The sequence below is a fragment of the Ixodes scapularis genome, unplaced genomic scaffold, assembly GCF_016920785.2.
Source record: "Ixodes scapularis isolate PalLabHiFi unplaced genomic scaffold, ASM1692078v2 PGA_scaffold5__190_contigs__length_132052651, whole genome shotgun sequence".
Lineage (NCBI taxonomy): Eukaryota > Metazoa > Arthropoda > Arachnida > Ixodida > Ixodidae > Ixodes > Ixodes scapularis.
This window is the reverse complement of record NW_024609880.1, coordinates 118,267,014-118,282,542: the sequence shown is the minus strand read 5'-3', so window position 1 is coordinate 118,282,542 and position 15,529 is coordinate 118,267,014. Positions and strand designations below refer to the sequence as shown.

Here is a 15,529-nt window from a genome sequence, read left to right as displayed (position 1 = left end):
AGCCACCTACCTGTGTTCGGAGATTTGTGTTTGTCTTTTGTCCCTCTTATCACCCTTCTCCAAAGATTATTTTCGTCATTTTTGTCCAACTCGCTTGCATCGCATCTAATCATAACTTTAAAACGCAAGCTTCGCCCATTTTGGTGTTACACTGGTGGCAGCTGATAAAACCCGTTTGCTCTACTGACGTCTAGCCCCTTGTTAGCTCAGTTGGTGGAGCGCTCCACTGAAAATGGAGAGGTTCCGGGTTCAATACCAGGACCAGGGGGATTTTTTCGGTTGCGCACTAGCCACCTACCTGTGTTCGGAGATTTGTGTTTGTCTTTTGTCCCTCTTATCACCCTTCTCCAAAGATTATTTTCGTCATTTTTGTCCAACTCGCTTGCATCGCATCTAATCATAACTTTAAAACGCAAGCTTCGCCCGTTTTGGTGTTAGACTGCTGGCAGCTGATAAAACCCGTTTGCTCTACTGACGTCTAGCCCCTTGTTAGCTCAGTTGGTGGAGCGCTCCACTGAAAATGGAGAGGTTCCGGGTTCAATACCAGGACCAGGGGGATTTTTTCGGTCGCGCACCAGCCGCCTACCTGTGTTTGGAGATTTGTGTTTGTCTTTTGTCCCTCTTATCACCCTTCTCCAAAGATTATTTTCGTCATTTTTGTCCAACTCGCTTGCATCGCATCTAATCATAACTTTAAAACGCAAGCTTCGCCCGTTTTGGTGTTACACTGGTGGCAGCTGATAAAACCCGTTTGCTCTACTGACGTCTAGCCCCTTGTTAGCTCAGTTGGTAGAGCGCTCCACTGAAAATGGAGAGGTCCCGGGTTCAATACCAGGACCAGGGGGATTTTTTCGGTCGCGCACCAGCCGCCTACCTGTGTTTTGAGATTTTAGTTTGTCCTTTGTCCCTCGTGTTCCCCTTCACCAGGGATTATTTGCGCCAAACTTTTCTTTATATTTTCTACTAGCTACAGGCCGTAAAAACCTGAGTGAATATTCTTCTACGCGCAACAATCGCGAGTGTGTACCTGCTGTCTGGACCGTTGCAAAAGTTCAACCGTACTTGTTTTGACGTCCATTTTTCTTTCTTTTTTTTTGTGATCACTGATTCACCACGCTTAAGTCAGCTTTTGCTGGTTTTTGTGTTTGAAAGAATCTGCTCTTTGTTTTAGAGGTTAGAGGTAAGTCCTTAAAATGCAAGAATGTGATTTTAGCATAACCTGTGATTGTGTGAAGCTCCCTCAAGACGTCGACAGCCTGGCCTGCCGCACCATGAACCCATGGCCAGTTAATACCATGGATGTTTCTGCTGTGCAATATTTTGACAGCTACCTGATTGACTCGGGCGAGAGTTTCAAATATTTTTTTTCTCCAATATGCCGTTCCCAAGATTCACATTTTTAAGAGGGCCCCTGGGAATCATACGGACATGCCCTTGGTTATATTTGTTCAACAACACACTGGGACTCCGGGCGAAAGAAAAAAACGTTTGCTATTAATAGGTAGCTGATCAAAACGAACTTTAAATGGTACATTCAGACTTTTCCCGTACTCGAAAAGGTTGCTACGGACAAGTCGCACAAACTGTGAAAAATCCTCTCGTACAGAAAAAGGGGTATATTTTAGCTTAAATCAGGCAGCCAAAATGCTTTTTTCGTCGTTGGATCTGGCAAACTCGACAATAATAGGCCGGTTTTTCTATGGCTGATATCTTCCTAGGCGATGCGATCGTTCAAGATTTGACGTGTCGATCTGAATACCTAATTTCTGCTTGCAAAACTAATCCGCTTTCACTTTGGATTGACCTCAAGTCTCGGTTGAATTATCTGAGCACCCAAAAGAAACGACAAATTTGGTCTCTTAAGCCTATTTTCATTGTCCTCACACTGCCTCTGAATAGTTGCTAGCTCGAGAGAAATATTTGGTAAATATCTGAACAACTTCAGGGTGGAGTAGCTAACGAAAATGAACAATCCTGATCAAGCACAGCAGAATGAACATAATGCGTTTTGCTGCAGCAGCTGCAGCAAAAAACAAAGTGTCAAAATTTCCACATTGCACAAGGTGAATGTATTGCTCACGTCATTCAATGCCCACCAAGGAAGCAAGCCTAAGCAACAATATAGTTCAAAGACGTCGTGCACATGCATGAGGATGTATTGTAATTGTTAAATTATAGCCGAGCGCCGCCTAAATCCTGGAGCAATGCACTTGCTTGCTGAATAATCGTTAAATTTCTTTCCGCAGAAAAAAAGAATTGAATATATAAAACATGGTGGCGCAACGATTTTTGTACTTTCAGCACATACCGCTTAGATACAAATGTTTACGCTTTTAACCCACGCATTACGCGTTAGTTAAGACTTAGTTATTGAAAGCCACAGGCACCGAGTCTCAGATTTTTTTTTTATTAATTTCATGTTGCACCCTCAACTTCGAGACATGAGCACTGGAAGTTGCAAGTGCTGTCAGACGACCAGATAGCGGTACTTCAAAACACAACTACGTGCGAAACATGCAGATAACGTCGGCATGGTATGGCCGCACACCTTGAGTCAGCAGTAACAGATAACTCCGAAGTGAATTGCACACACCAAGTCGTGATTAAAAAGGGGGCATATTTCTGTGAATAGATATAGTCTAACGAATAGAGAGTCAACCTGCAAGCAGGTTAACTGGCGTTAGTTAATCATTTTCTGTAACAGTCAAGAATGAAGTAAGAAAAGAAAGCTTTGTAAACAAAGAAAATGGCTCAAAGGGAACTTCTCAGTCGAGGAAAAAGAAACAGGAGGGGTTATTGGTTACATTGGCAACCAAAAAGCGTCTCTGTGATCGGCATTCGTGATTGGGGAAACGCTCACTATGATGTCTTTAGTAACTTTAACGGTGTTGTTTTAAGAACAAGATGATTCCAAGCTTCTATCGTGATGTTCACACACACCATCGAGCTTAGATTCCAACCGATAATAAGTAGCCATGAATACCACTCTCGACATCGCGATAAACAAAATCTGTTCCTCACTTTACGAACGAAAATCATTAGAGGCCGCCACCAATACATCCTTGGGCTAAGTGTCTGTCGAAGGAAAAAGAAAGCTATCGTTTGAGTGGGGTTTTATTCATTTATATTGTTTATGGACTAATAAAATCAATTGATTGCATTACATTGAAATTCGTGCCTCTTCTATGGTGAGCAGTTTTGGTTGGTAACTTGGTAAACTTGAGAATAAAAATGTGTTTTTATTTGGAAGCGAAAGCTTGCCTGTCATGTTTGTGTGCGATATATTACAGTTTGTTGGTTGAATACGAGTCCCTCCTCTCGCACACCTCTTTTGTGCAGTGCTACATATGTGCTAGAAAATATTTACCGAGTAGAATAAACCCGGGTTTCGCACAGGATCTGGGCACCCTTGACATAAGTATGTCTGACAAAGATGCGCCTTGACAAAACTGTTTAGTTTTTTTCAAGGGAAACTGATCAAAGAACGGATAAACCTATCTAATTGCTTTGAAGTTTATAGTGCAGGGAAACTCGGGGAAGTTCCATTGAAGAGTCACCAGAGATTTCATCATCTGCCCCCCCTTAGAGCGGAGCGTCATGTTCAAAGGATCGCATGAAGGTTATGCAGCTGCAGGCGTCAGCTGTCGCCCTGAATCGAGGTCGTGGAGGCGTTGGCGAAGTTCGAAGCTGTCTGTGCGAAGAGTGTTAGTTTTTGCCCATGACGCAGTCAGGTCGTGCCGCCTCGCAGCCGGATTACTGCCATGAGCGGGAACCCCATTATCCAGGTGCCGTTACATGCTTGCCTCCCTTTTTTATTTTTTTCATTTCTTGGAGTTTTACCGCTGGGTGGTGTGTGAACTCGGAGCTTTGACAGTGCCGCTAAAGTAAGTTATCACAGCAGACACAAAAAAATGAATAAATCGTCAATTTATTTTTGAAGAGCCACTGAAGTCAAGACTAGGACCGGTCCGTCCAGGACCTAGCCTTGTGATGGAAGGTTGAGCCTTTTTGGGGGCATCTCGCGCCGGTCCGAAGATGTTGACTACAACAGGCGTTGAGAGCACTCAGTCATCGGGTCGTCGTGACATCTTATTCGGAGAGGTTTCTTGTTGCCAGCCCAACTGCTGACATGTGCCACAGGCCGCAAGTTCTGGCGACAGGATGTCCACCAGCGTGTAAAGCCTGGAATTGTCACGGAATTCAAATGCATCCGGAGAAGTGAGGCAATTGTCAGAAGAATCGTCCAAACGTTTTCAAGTTAGGGAAAATGTCCGATGTGGGAGGCACAGTGGCATGCAACGAAGCAGGTGGGTGTGGCGTAAATGATCTCTTTACTGAGTAACAGTTGCCCGAGTCATAACGGGCAGCGCAAGCCAATACCCGATTCGCCCTATTAAACAAAAACAGTCCGAACAGGCGCTGCAACCCCATCCTCCGCATTTTCTTATTTTGTAATGATCAGGGAATTGAATAAAATCATTAAAGAAAAACCTTGGGAAAATAAGTGAATTTGAAATATGCAACTTTATAGACGCCCTCTCTTATCATGCAGGCATATTTTGGCTAAAATCTAGAGTTACCTTGGCCTTCAAAGTTTTCAGCAGCCTTCCGTCTTTCTACACCGAGAAGTACAGCACTCACTATGCGATGCTTGCAGCACCCTAAGTTAATTATAAAGGGCTCAGAGATATTTTTCTTCGTCAATGCCGTATATAATACTCAGAGTATAATTATCTGCTACGTCTTCATGAGCCTCAAATTCTGAAATTTCATGGTTGCAGTTGAAGTATTTATTTCCCCTATAATTCGAAAAACTCAGCGACAAGTGACGGGACCCAAACGTTAGTCGGGACGATGTTCGCGGGAGGTTCAATTCTAATTCGGTAGTTCTGTCAGCGAGATGATTTCCCACTCGGCCATTTATGGGGCGGTGAATGTCTTAGCGCGTTACATCTGAAATTTTGAAACGGCCGGCAAGCCTCAGTATCAAAGCGCGGCGCGTTAACGTAGCTGAGTCAGGTAAGATGAACGGCACAATGCTCCGGCGCTTGTGGCTTCTACGAAATACCGCCCAGCCCATCCAACGTGGGCGTCCGTGAGATCCCCGGGCGTCAAGTCACAGTCAGTGCCGTTGCCTTTGCTTTCCTCAGTTAAGGGGTTCAATTGAACGTGGGCATTGTTTCACGTTCATTTACCCGAGTGAAGGGTGTAGGTGCAGCTTGTTTTTCACTAATCTTCGAACGCGATTTTGTCGAGGCGAGAACACTGAAGGGGTTACAGACCTCAACAGTCAACTTATCGGTGAATCTGGAAGGCTGCTCGCTGCCGTAGGTATTAGGCTACGAGAAGTCTATTTTCTTGGCTTGAATCGAAGATCACCGACCGGGTGTCGTGTGGCCGAGACAAAATTTCAAATCCCGAACGTTCAGTCCTGCATAGTCAAATTTGGTGCGCCATGTTTGGAAAAAGGGAACAATAAAGATTTTAACGAGGCGAATGACTGTTTAATGGAAAACAATGACCGTGATAAGAAATGGCGACTCTACCATTTCAAAAAAATTTCCGTTCATATTTTTTTTATAAAACTATTTTACCGCAGTTATTGCGAAACTTGCATTTGTTTCATCAACTAGAAGTTTTGGTTGCGCACGTTCTCTAACTCTAACGGTTGCGCGAAAGTTTCTGCACCATAAACAATACAGCATGTACGATCATAAACTGTATACTCAAACCCCAACCCACGGGCCAAATCCGGCCCGCGGACGTCTTTCGACTGGCGCGTAGCTGGCTGCAGTACTCCCAATGAAACACTGCCCGCGGGCCGCGTAGAGCCGGCCCGCTGGTACCGGCACAAATATAAGCGCGCGTAAAGGAACTGCGCCCGACCAGGCATTAGCTGCGTAAACGAAATTACAAGAAAAACGAGATGAAACTTCCAGACTTGTTCATTAATACAGTTACCATAAGGCCATGAGGGGGAGGAGGAGGGAAGGGTATTGAGAAGAGGGTAGGCTCCTCCTCCCTCTCTTTCTCCTCCTCCTCCCCTCATTCTTCAATATCCTCCGAGGGGGGGGGGGGGGGTCACGTGACCTTTGGGTGAGGGGGCGCGTGAATCTGGGGGGTCACGTGACCTAAAGGGTCACGCGACATGGGGGGTCACGCGACCTGGTTGGGTCACGCGACCTGGGGGGTCACGGAATTTAGGGGTTCACGTGACCTCGGGGGAAGGGGTCACGTGACCTCGGAGGTCACGTGGACTGGGGGTCAGGTGACTTAGGTGGCTCACGTAACATCGGGGGTTCACGTGACCTTGGGGGTTCACGTAACCTTCTGGTTACGCCGACGGCGACGCCGCTCAAGCCGGAAACGGGCCCCTAAGAACTGGGCTCTAAGACGAGATAAAACTTCCTACCATAAGGCACGTCCTCTCGTCATATTATTAAGGGCGAATGGCACCCCGACATATGACTTCAAGATGTTCTGACATTATCTCAACTTCTCCGGTGTAAAAATGGTTCAAACTTTCCAGGCATATTATGTTGTGCTTCTAGTCATACCAAGCAAAAAATTATGTAAAAGTAGTGAGGCATCTTTAACTTATAAAAATATGAAATTAATAGTTTTCTTACCTTATTTAAGGAACATTTAGAATATAGCTAGTGCTAATAAAGCAATGAAACTTCTCTCACACCTTCTATGCAATATGGCATTTGACTGAACTAAAATAATAAAATTTAACTTTTTGTTCCTGCTTCGCGCAGATCCTCATCGAGATTTATCTCTTTTTTGTGGATCGCGCGGTGAAGGAGCATCTTGCTCGCTCGGGTAATGAATGTAAGATCTTCCGGTACGTTGACGACTATCGCGTTCTTTATACTATCTGAAACTCAGATGTTTCCATCCTTCAGGCATTCAAAACTAACGCCAGTGGCCTCACCTTCAAAAGGGAAGACCCTACTCAGGAGGGCCTTCAATTCCTTGATCTTTTACTGACCTATTTGTCTCACGGTCTATGCTGGTCTTTTCAACAGCGCTCCCAGAAACCTGTCCTCAACTTCTCTAGCCATCATTCAAAAACCGTTAAGTCCGGAATTATTCAGTCTCTCCTTTCCTCCTCTTGCAAAAAGTCTTACGATCAAAAGATCAGAGGGAGCCTGTCGCTGCAGGCCACCAGGCACCGGAGGGCGGGCTGCCGGTTGACCTCTTAGATAACATCAGCAAGAAACTCATCCTGCAGTCTAGGAGCCACCCAAAGGAGGCCCCCTCCAGGACCCGGTCTGGACGCCCTGCTTGCATCTCTTACTCCCACAACACGGCACACCAACTCTGCGCGCTTGCACATCGATTCGGCACCAGAGTTCTTTTCACATGCAAATTTAAATTGGGACGCATGTGCAAGCAAGTCACAAGGCCAAAATCCCCCCCCCCCCCCCCCCACATCCACAGAAATAACAACAAAAAAAACAAAAACAAAAAAACACGCGCAGTGCTTTCGATCCTGCACAAGGGAGAAGGTGTATAGTATTCCTCTTGTGTGCGGAGCTGAGTACATCGGTCAGACGAGGCGCTGCGTGAATGACCGTCTCCGGGAGCACGCCAAGGAGATCTCGTCACCCTCTCCGGGCTCCTTCCATCCAGTCGTGGCTCACGCCAAAAACTGCCCCTCCTGCAACTCCGAGTCCTCGACAGCCAACATTTTTGGAGGGCACAAATTTAGATTCGGCAGGGAAATCCTTGAGTCTCTACATATCAAATCTTCAGTCTCAAACCTGTCCAGCCCATCTCTTTCTCTTTCCGATCGAGAGATTCGCTTCCTGCGTTGCGAGAACGTTCCTCGAAAGACATAAAAAGTCTAAAGTCTTGTATCTTCTTCTCCTCCTATTCTCCGCGCCTATTTCCCCCCTCTCCCCTCCCTTCCCCAAGAGGGCATCGCCGGCACATCTCCTCCTTTTCTCGGCGCCTTTCTCCCCTCCTCCCTTCCTTCCCCAAGAGGGGAACGTCGGCACTCGTGGCTGCGTGTAACAGCGACGTGTCGATTGACACACAGCAGACAATCCCCCCCCCCCTCCTCTCCACCGTGCACGCTTAGCTGCAGCCAGGGCCACAAGGCTTACGCTTCTCTCACCCACCATCCTCCCTCTCTACCTCCCCGACGCCCGCCCTCGAGCTTCAGGAGGCGAAGTCGAGCCAGTAAAGGTTTTGTTGAAAGTCGAAAGCCCTGCCTTGTCTGTTTGTCTTAAATGTCCCTCTTTCCTTATCGTAAAATTAATTGTATATTTGTTGATATTTTGTAATTTTTCGGAATTTGAAAAAAAAAAAAACTCAGGAAGGTATAAAAATATTTGAAAGAACGATCGCTTAGTACACAACTTTAGGTTGGTGTTTACTTAATAATATTCCCTATATTACACTAAGATACAAACATTAAAGGGGGCCAATTTAAGTCCAAATAGGAGCTCCAAACACACGGGACATTACGGTATTACTTATTTTTTATTAATCTTCAAGCTCCGGTTTCAGCCACAGCACTTGTGTCCTTTGTTCTCATATAAGTGATAATTAAATTGCATGTGTTAAATTTCCAAAGCCTTCTTTTGTTGCGTTTATTTGAATTACAATATCTTCAGTTTATACAGAAGCGGCCTTATTAAGAGCCAGAAAAAGCAATGTGGGCAGCGGTGCCCGCAACTTTCGAAATAGCCAAAAGTTCAATCCACCTCATATGCTCAACATATATAACAATTAGAGAAGTAACTTGTGTTGTTAATATATATATATATATATATATATATATATATATATATATATATATATATATATATATATATATATATATATATATATATATATATATATCTTTTTTCTTTTTTTTAAAGATGAGTTTTATGATGCTGCCAGGCGCTCGCCTCGTGGGCGACACACGCCGGCGTTCGTCAACGAGGCATCAACGGTGTGAGGCGCCTCCGCAAGGTCCTTCAACGGTCTCCTGAAAAACGCTCAATTCAGTTGAAGTGGACGTTATCCTCACTTCTATGCATTCTATTTACGTTAGGTAGTGATACTGGCGTTTTTATTTTAAAGGGACACTAAACCAAACAATTTAGTGTCCATAATAAGTAGCGCACGTTCTTTCCAAGAGTCGAAGCCGCCGGTGTGCGCGAGCACAAGCGACGAAAATGACGTCATAGTCGCCCATTCGCGCTGAAGACGACAGTGAAATGTATGGGCTCCTGGCCGAAGGAGAATAGGAACCGGCTTTTAATCTCCACAAGTGAAAGCTACGTGCTCGTTAGACCAATTGATCGATTACTTTTTACACCAGGCCCTACTGTGGAGATGAAAAGCTTCTCATCATTCTCATTTTCCCTGGAGCCCACAAACTTCAGTGTCATCTTAAGCGTGAATGGGGAGCTATGATGTCAATTTTGTTGCGTGTGCTCGCGCACAACTGCGGCTGCTGGCTCCTCGAATGATCGTGCGCCAATTATTATAGATACTGAAATTGCGACGGCGTAGGACCGGATGTTCTGCTATGGAAAGGGTCCTACGCTATCGCACGAGGCTTAAAAACTGGTCTTGTTTCATCCGGTCCTATTCCGCCGCAACTCTGTCAACGGGTCATCACTCTACTTCTGCCCAGACAACTGTCGACGAACGCAGGCCTGCATTGTCTGCTTCCCGAGTCTGAAAACGAATACAGCGCGTCGGCCTTCTCTGTCGTATGTCGAGATAAAAAAAACTATTAAGACTGAATAGGTATTTACCGGTGGAAAACGATAACAGTGACTGGCAACATAAGACAGCTGCCATCGGGTTCGTTTAAGTTTATAGGCGCCAATTTGCCCCCCTTTAAACTTTAAGTTTTCTGAGTTGTTTATCGTCAGCCATTTTTCATCCGTGACAATATGAATTCGCTGTTCTGTACTGCGTTAGAACTTGAACTGTAAAATTACACGAAATCATATTTTCACGAATATGACAACGGAGGTGTAAAATCTGGATTTTGTATAAGCGAATATGCCAAATCTAAGCTAAATAAAAATCATTTTATTTAAAATGAATATACAAAAAGATGACACTGCGTAATTAGGGTGTGTAAACAAGGAAACACCATTATTTGATTCGCTTGAACATGCACAACCACATGAGAGTAAAGAAGAAAGATATTGGATTCTTTAATCTAATTATGAGTTTCTTTCAATCTTCAGGATTGCTTTGAATCGACAGGAAATATCGCCGCTTACCCGCAGCGATCTTAAAATCTAATCGAAGGTGTAAGGTCGTGACACGGGCCCTTGTGAAAGTTTAAGGCATAGATTCCTTTGTGCAAGATATTTGACAGTGACTTTTGTCTTCAAAATTCTTTAATGACTGAAATGCGGCGTTCGAAAAGCAATCTTTTGAATTTTGTAGAACACATTAAACAGTCATTTCGGCGGGTTATTTTGACCCGCCAAATTTAGCGGGTCAAATGAATTGGTGTACAGGTGACGTAACGTCAATTTTCCCGCTAAATTCAGTGGGGAAAATTAATTTATCTGTAGGTCTCGTAACGTCAGGTCACATGAGATCGCATTTCCCGCTACATTTAGCGGGGAAACTGAATTAGTGTTTAGGCCACGTTACTGAAGTTTCCCCGCTAAATTTAGCGGGAAATGCCCACCCGAACGGACGGACAGTCAGAAAATTTGAGAAATTGGCGATTTAGTTAAAAACTATTTCGTGCTATCAAATGATACTCCAATCTCTTTAATCTCCAACGTTGGGCGACGACTCAAACAATCGAGTGAGTGGGACGCCATTTTCCGCATTCCACTGCTGCACCTAAATCACGTCAAACCCAACAATGCTAAAAAAAAACCTCAGGAATTTTGATCCCCGGAGAATCAGTTGACGTGTGTGTTTAGGCACGGCACTCGTAAACAGCAGAAGCGTTAGCATGTACCAGGCGCCGTGCCTTCGATCTCCAGCTGCCGTGCGAAAGTGAATAATGGACACGGGTGTCCTGGGTTCAATACCCGCACGTGCCGGCGTATCGGCGTGCCGTCGCGTACCACTACAACGTGACGCATCTTAAAAACACGTCTACACTCTATTTCACCTTACGGTGCACCGATGAGCTCGCGCTTCTAGCCTTTGCTGCGGAGTATAGCACGGGTACCGCACTGGGTAGATTTTCATCTACAGCGGGGACACCTGCGGGGCCGGCTTGCGATACTGCGTTTCTGCTTAAAGCCAGACGCCGCCGATGAGACAAAGGCGAGCATGTGGTCCTGAGCAGCGCTTGCACTGCACGAGCGCGAGTGCTTGGCAGAGACTCTGAGAGCCCGTAGCTCGCTCTTGTAGCATCCGTTGCGCTTACACTTTAAGAGACTTTGAAATGAATGAAGAAAAAGAAGATTTTTCTTTAGAGCGCAAAGATAAAACACTTATACATATTTTCGTTTTTTTTTTTTTTTTTCACACAAAAAAAAGAAGAAACCCTGCAATATTTACGTTGTTAGACGATATTTCGGTGGGGGGCAGGACACGACACGTGCGCACAGATCAGTGGCCCCGCCCACTACTATTGGACAGAGTCTCGAACCGATATTTTTATCGGTTCGCAATCGGTTAGGGGTTCATGGCTTTCGGTTCAGTTCCGGTTAAGTTCCGGGCAGCGAAAATGAGGTTCGAACCGGTCTGAACTGGTTCGTACCAGTTCGAATCGCTAAATTTAGAATATATTTTCTGCGTTCTTTTGGCAATAGGCACGATTTCTAAAGTGAAACTGTAACTATATTGCTTTTCATCGTTCGTAGAATCTACTTTTAATTTCAAGGACCAAAAACAAATCGCTTTATTTAATTTCGATGAAACTGTAAAATAAAAGCTAGGTCACCGTATATGACTCAACATCTTTGTTTTGTTTTACCGTAGTCGTAAATATTTTACCTGATCCGAAAAATTATCTGTTTAATAGGTCGCCTAAAATACTCATGATTATTACAAGTTTACGTCGCACTATTAAAAGTAGAATCCTGTTGTGCTCTTGAACTTAGCAATTAATTACAGTTCATAAAGTCGTGAAATGAACACGTCCTCGCCACATATACTGTGAAATCTAGTTTACAAAATACGTTTTACAATATATATGATGACGACGCGACTGAGCTAGAAGCAATAATATTTTCGAAGTGTTAGGAAAGCTTTAGAACAAACCCTTTCAGTGTACCTTCTACAGAAACACTGAGCGGCAATAACAACGCTTGCTTTCCTGGCCAATATTGTTTGCACTCAGCACCGTGATGCAGGCGAATACTTCTGCAGAAAAGAGTGACCTTCGTACTCAGATCGGATCTGACCTAAAATGGCGCGTATCGAGATGAACATTTTCGACATAGCTTGGCGTTTGAGGTGTTTTCTGGACAAGATGCCGGTCAGTTCAATTTGTAAATAAGCATCACCCTTGTTTTTTTTTTTGTTAAATCGAGCAATGCTTGACATTGCAGCTACTTAACTGGTTACTCTCTGACGGCCTACGTCCGCAATCGCCGTATTTTTGCCACGCGCCGCTGTGTACTTTGTTTTCGTCCAGCCCACAGACACTAAAAGTTTTTTTTTTCCATCACATAAAAGAGGCAACATACTTCTTTATATTTGGGAAGTTGAATATGCGTCAGGAACTCCCAGATCACTTATAGACGTGCCTATCGAGGATAAAAACGTCGGTAAAGATTTTCAGAGCATATTTCGGATAATTTGGGGTTGCATTTACTTACGATCTATATCTTTAGTGTGATCGGTCCTTTATTTAAGTTGTCAATTCTTCAGGCAGTAATAAAATATTTTTTTCTTGACATTAATAAATTTGACTGTACGAACTTCAGATCCTCCCGTGTCGCTTACTGTCTTCCCGTGTCGATAATTGAGACCGACACGGGAGGACGATAATCGAAAATACGCCATCTGTTGCGTCTGCGGAAAAGATTTTTTTTTTCTTTTCGCTGTTTAACAGTGTGAAACACCGGGTCGCTAGTATATGCCAGAAAGGACTGTGTGCTCATGTTATAAACCATGTGCTGGACGAGAGATAATAAATGGTATTCCTCTAAATAATCCGATACACGAAGCCTTACTGCAAAAAAAAATATATTGAGATGCATGTTCTAAACGTAAACACGTTTGACGGAACTCCGTCTGGTTGGGTCAAAAATTCGAGCACCAAAACCTTCACCAACCATGTCCTAAACATTTAGGAGCCCCCCCCTCCCCCCCTCCCCCCCTCCCCCCCCCCTCCCCCCCCCCCTTTCAGGGTCTACAAGATGTCGATTCATTACTAGCTCGCCCGCACTCCATACCTGCTTACAGCTCATTTTAATAGGTCCAGCTAAATAAGTCGACAGGCACTTAACCACCGGCGTATGTCAACGGAGTAGGGCACTTGAAGAAGAGAAAGTGAGTGAAGAAAACGACACAGCGTAGATGGAAAAGAAGCTGCTGCTCTTTACGTGCAAATAGTTGACCATGATGAAGAAAAAAAAATCGTTTTTGAAACGTCGGGTTCCTAACACTTTAGGACATGGTTGGTTATGGTCCGTATTTCTCTAATAGAGTTGCGTGCATTGATGTTCCTAATTAGACATAAATAGCGCGAAGGAGAGACAATGTATTTCTAATTTTTATTACATTAGGACATCGGCTTGCACGAGCTAGAATCTTCGGAAGATACTGCGTCGGGTGGCTAAAGTTATATTCAATTTTACGTGCGCTTATTCTGGGACCTCAATTTACAACTCTGTGCTTTATCAGTCATGCGTGCTCTAACAATTTATTGGGCTGCCGCATATCATGGCGAGACTGCTATATATACTGCACAACTGTACAGTTTGAAAATCCCATTTTGCTTTACTTCGCTTCTGCTTAAAGGGGCGGTGCAGCGATATTCGATTGGAATGTTTTTCACTTTACACGAGCTATATGGCATTAGTGGGAGACAACGATACTCGCACGCAAGGCCACTGGGCGAGAAGCTCCTTTGTTGTGGTGTAATTTCAAGTACAAAAGCGGGCGGTCTCATTCAATATCTCCTTCCCAAAAATTGATGACTTACCTGGGCGGTCGCAGTACCACACATTGACATTACTTGAATGCAGCTCATAGATTGGACCCGGGCAATGCGTGGGCACTCGATTTGGGCTCGTGATATTCGATAACTCGAGAATACTGAAAATGAAAACGGTCAGGAGCCCTTTTTAGAAAGGGTCTCGGCTAGTTTCCACGGTTTACAAAAATCACATTCCACAAGTGGTTAACCACAGTCCAGCCAGCGCTCGCTCGCGAATAGACCGATCTCACCAGCCAGATTAGTCACGCCGCCGCTGCCGCAATCCGTCGAGGGAACTTTTGTCTTTCTGCACGTCGACAACCTTGCTGGAGCTCTGCGCAAGCAGAGCATAAGACGGCGCGTGCCTTTTCGTGCACTTGCTGCGTGTCGCACAGTTGTGCGTGCATAACACTCGAACACAGCAGGGAACGCGCCCTCACACATTTCTTTCGAAAGGTTTATATTAGCAGACCGCACGCAGAAGAAATCCGTTGGCAGCAAAAGAGCCGTCGCCATGCAAGCGTTTCTTTTTTTTTTTGCTATGTTTTGCTTTTACTGTTCGCGTGTATTTTTCAATTGAAGGTGCCTTACAGAAAGATTATGTTCATTTTAATAAACCATGGTTGTCGCGAGCAGTCTCGATTCTGGTCTCAACTGCCTTGATATTGCCGCGCGCAGGGCTGAGAAAGCAACGCTCGGTCTCGGACCTCCAGAAAGTTCCCGTTTATTCATGTAGCGCACGCACGTAACTTCTATTATTTATATCCATGTATCTTCTGCTTTTGTTTTCTAGAAAGTGCGTGTTCATTCTCGCCCCGATCACGCGACGCTCGAGCCGCTTTCGCCGAATCTTCGAGATAGCGACGTACTCTAGATAAGAGGCCGCCCGCGACCTTGTCGAGTCAGTCTCGCCTCAGCGTTTGATCGTGCTGCTTCGCCGCCTTCGACGCCCGCGACGCTCTGTTGTTATCTTTCTTTTGTACCCTTTTATTTTTGGCACACGTTCGCCACATTAAACGTTTATTTATTCCTGTTTATTTCTTGATTATTAGTCACCACCCGTGACATTTTGGTGGAGGTGCGGGGTACCGCATGTTCGTGCAGCGCAGCCCCCCAAGTTCCCGCACTGCAAGTCCGAACCCAAGCTCCCGAGGACCCAACGAAGACCAGATCGAGACTCGATCAAGTCGCCGAACCCAAGGGCTACACCCGGAATACGGACCTTTACCACCCAGGACCAGGCAGCCGACGATGGCCAACCAGTCGCAGACCCCCGCCGCTCCTGCCGTCGTTTACCTACCCGTCGCTCCTCGGACACCGGCTCCATTCCACGGCGAGCAGTACGAAGACGCCGAAGACTGGATTGACCAGTATGAACGCGTTGCCCGCCACAATTGCTGGACGGACGAGCAGCGCCTACACAATGTCTATTTTTCGCTTGAG

At 45.1% G+C, this 15,529-nt stretch overlaps 1 non-coding gene across 1 annotated transcript; it reads left to right on the top strand.

Moving 5' to 3' along the window:
* Nucleotides 1-771: 771 nt before the first annotated feature.
* Nucleotides 772-845, top strand: Trnaf-gaa. The gene has a single exon. It is a non-coding gene; the product is annotated as a tRNA-Phe (tRNA).
* Nucleotides 846-15,529: the final 14,684 nt, after the last annotated feature.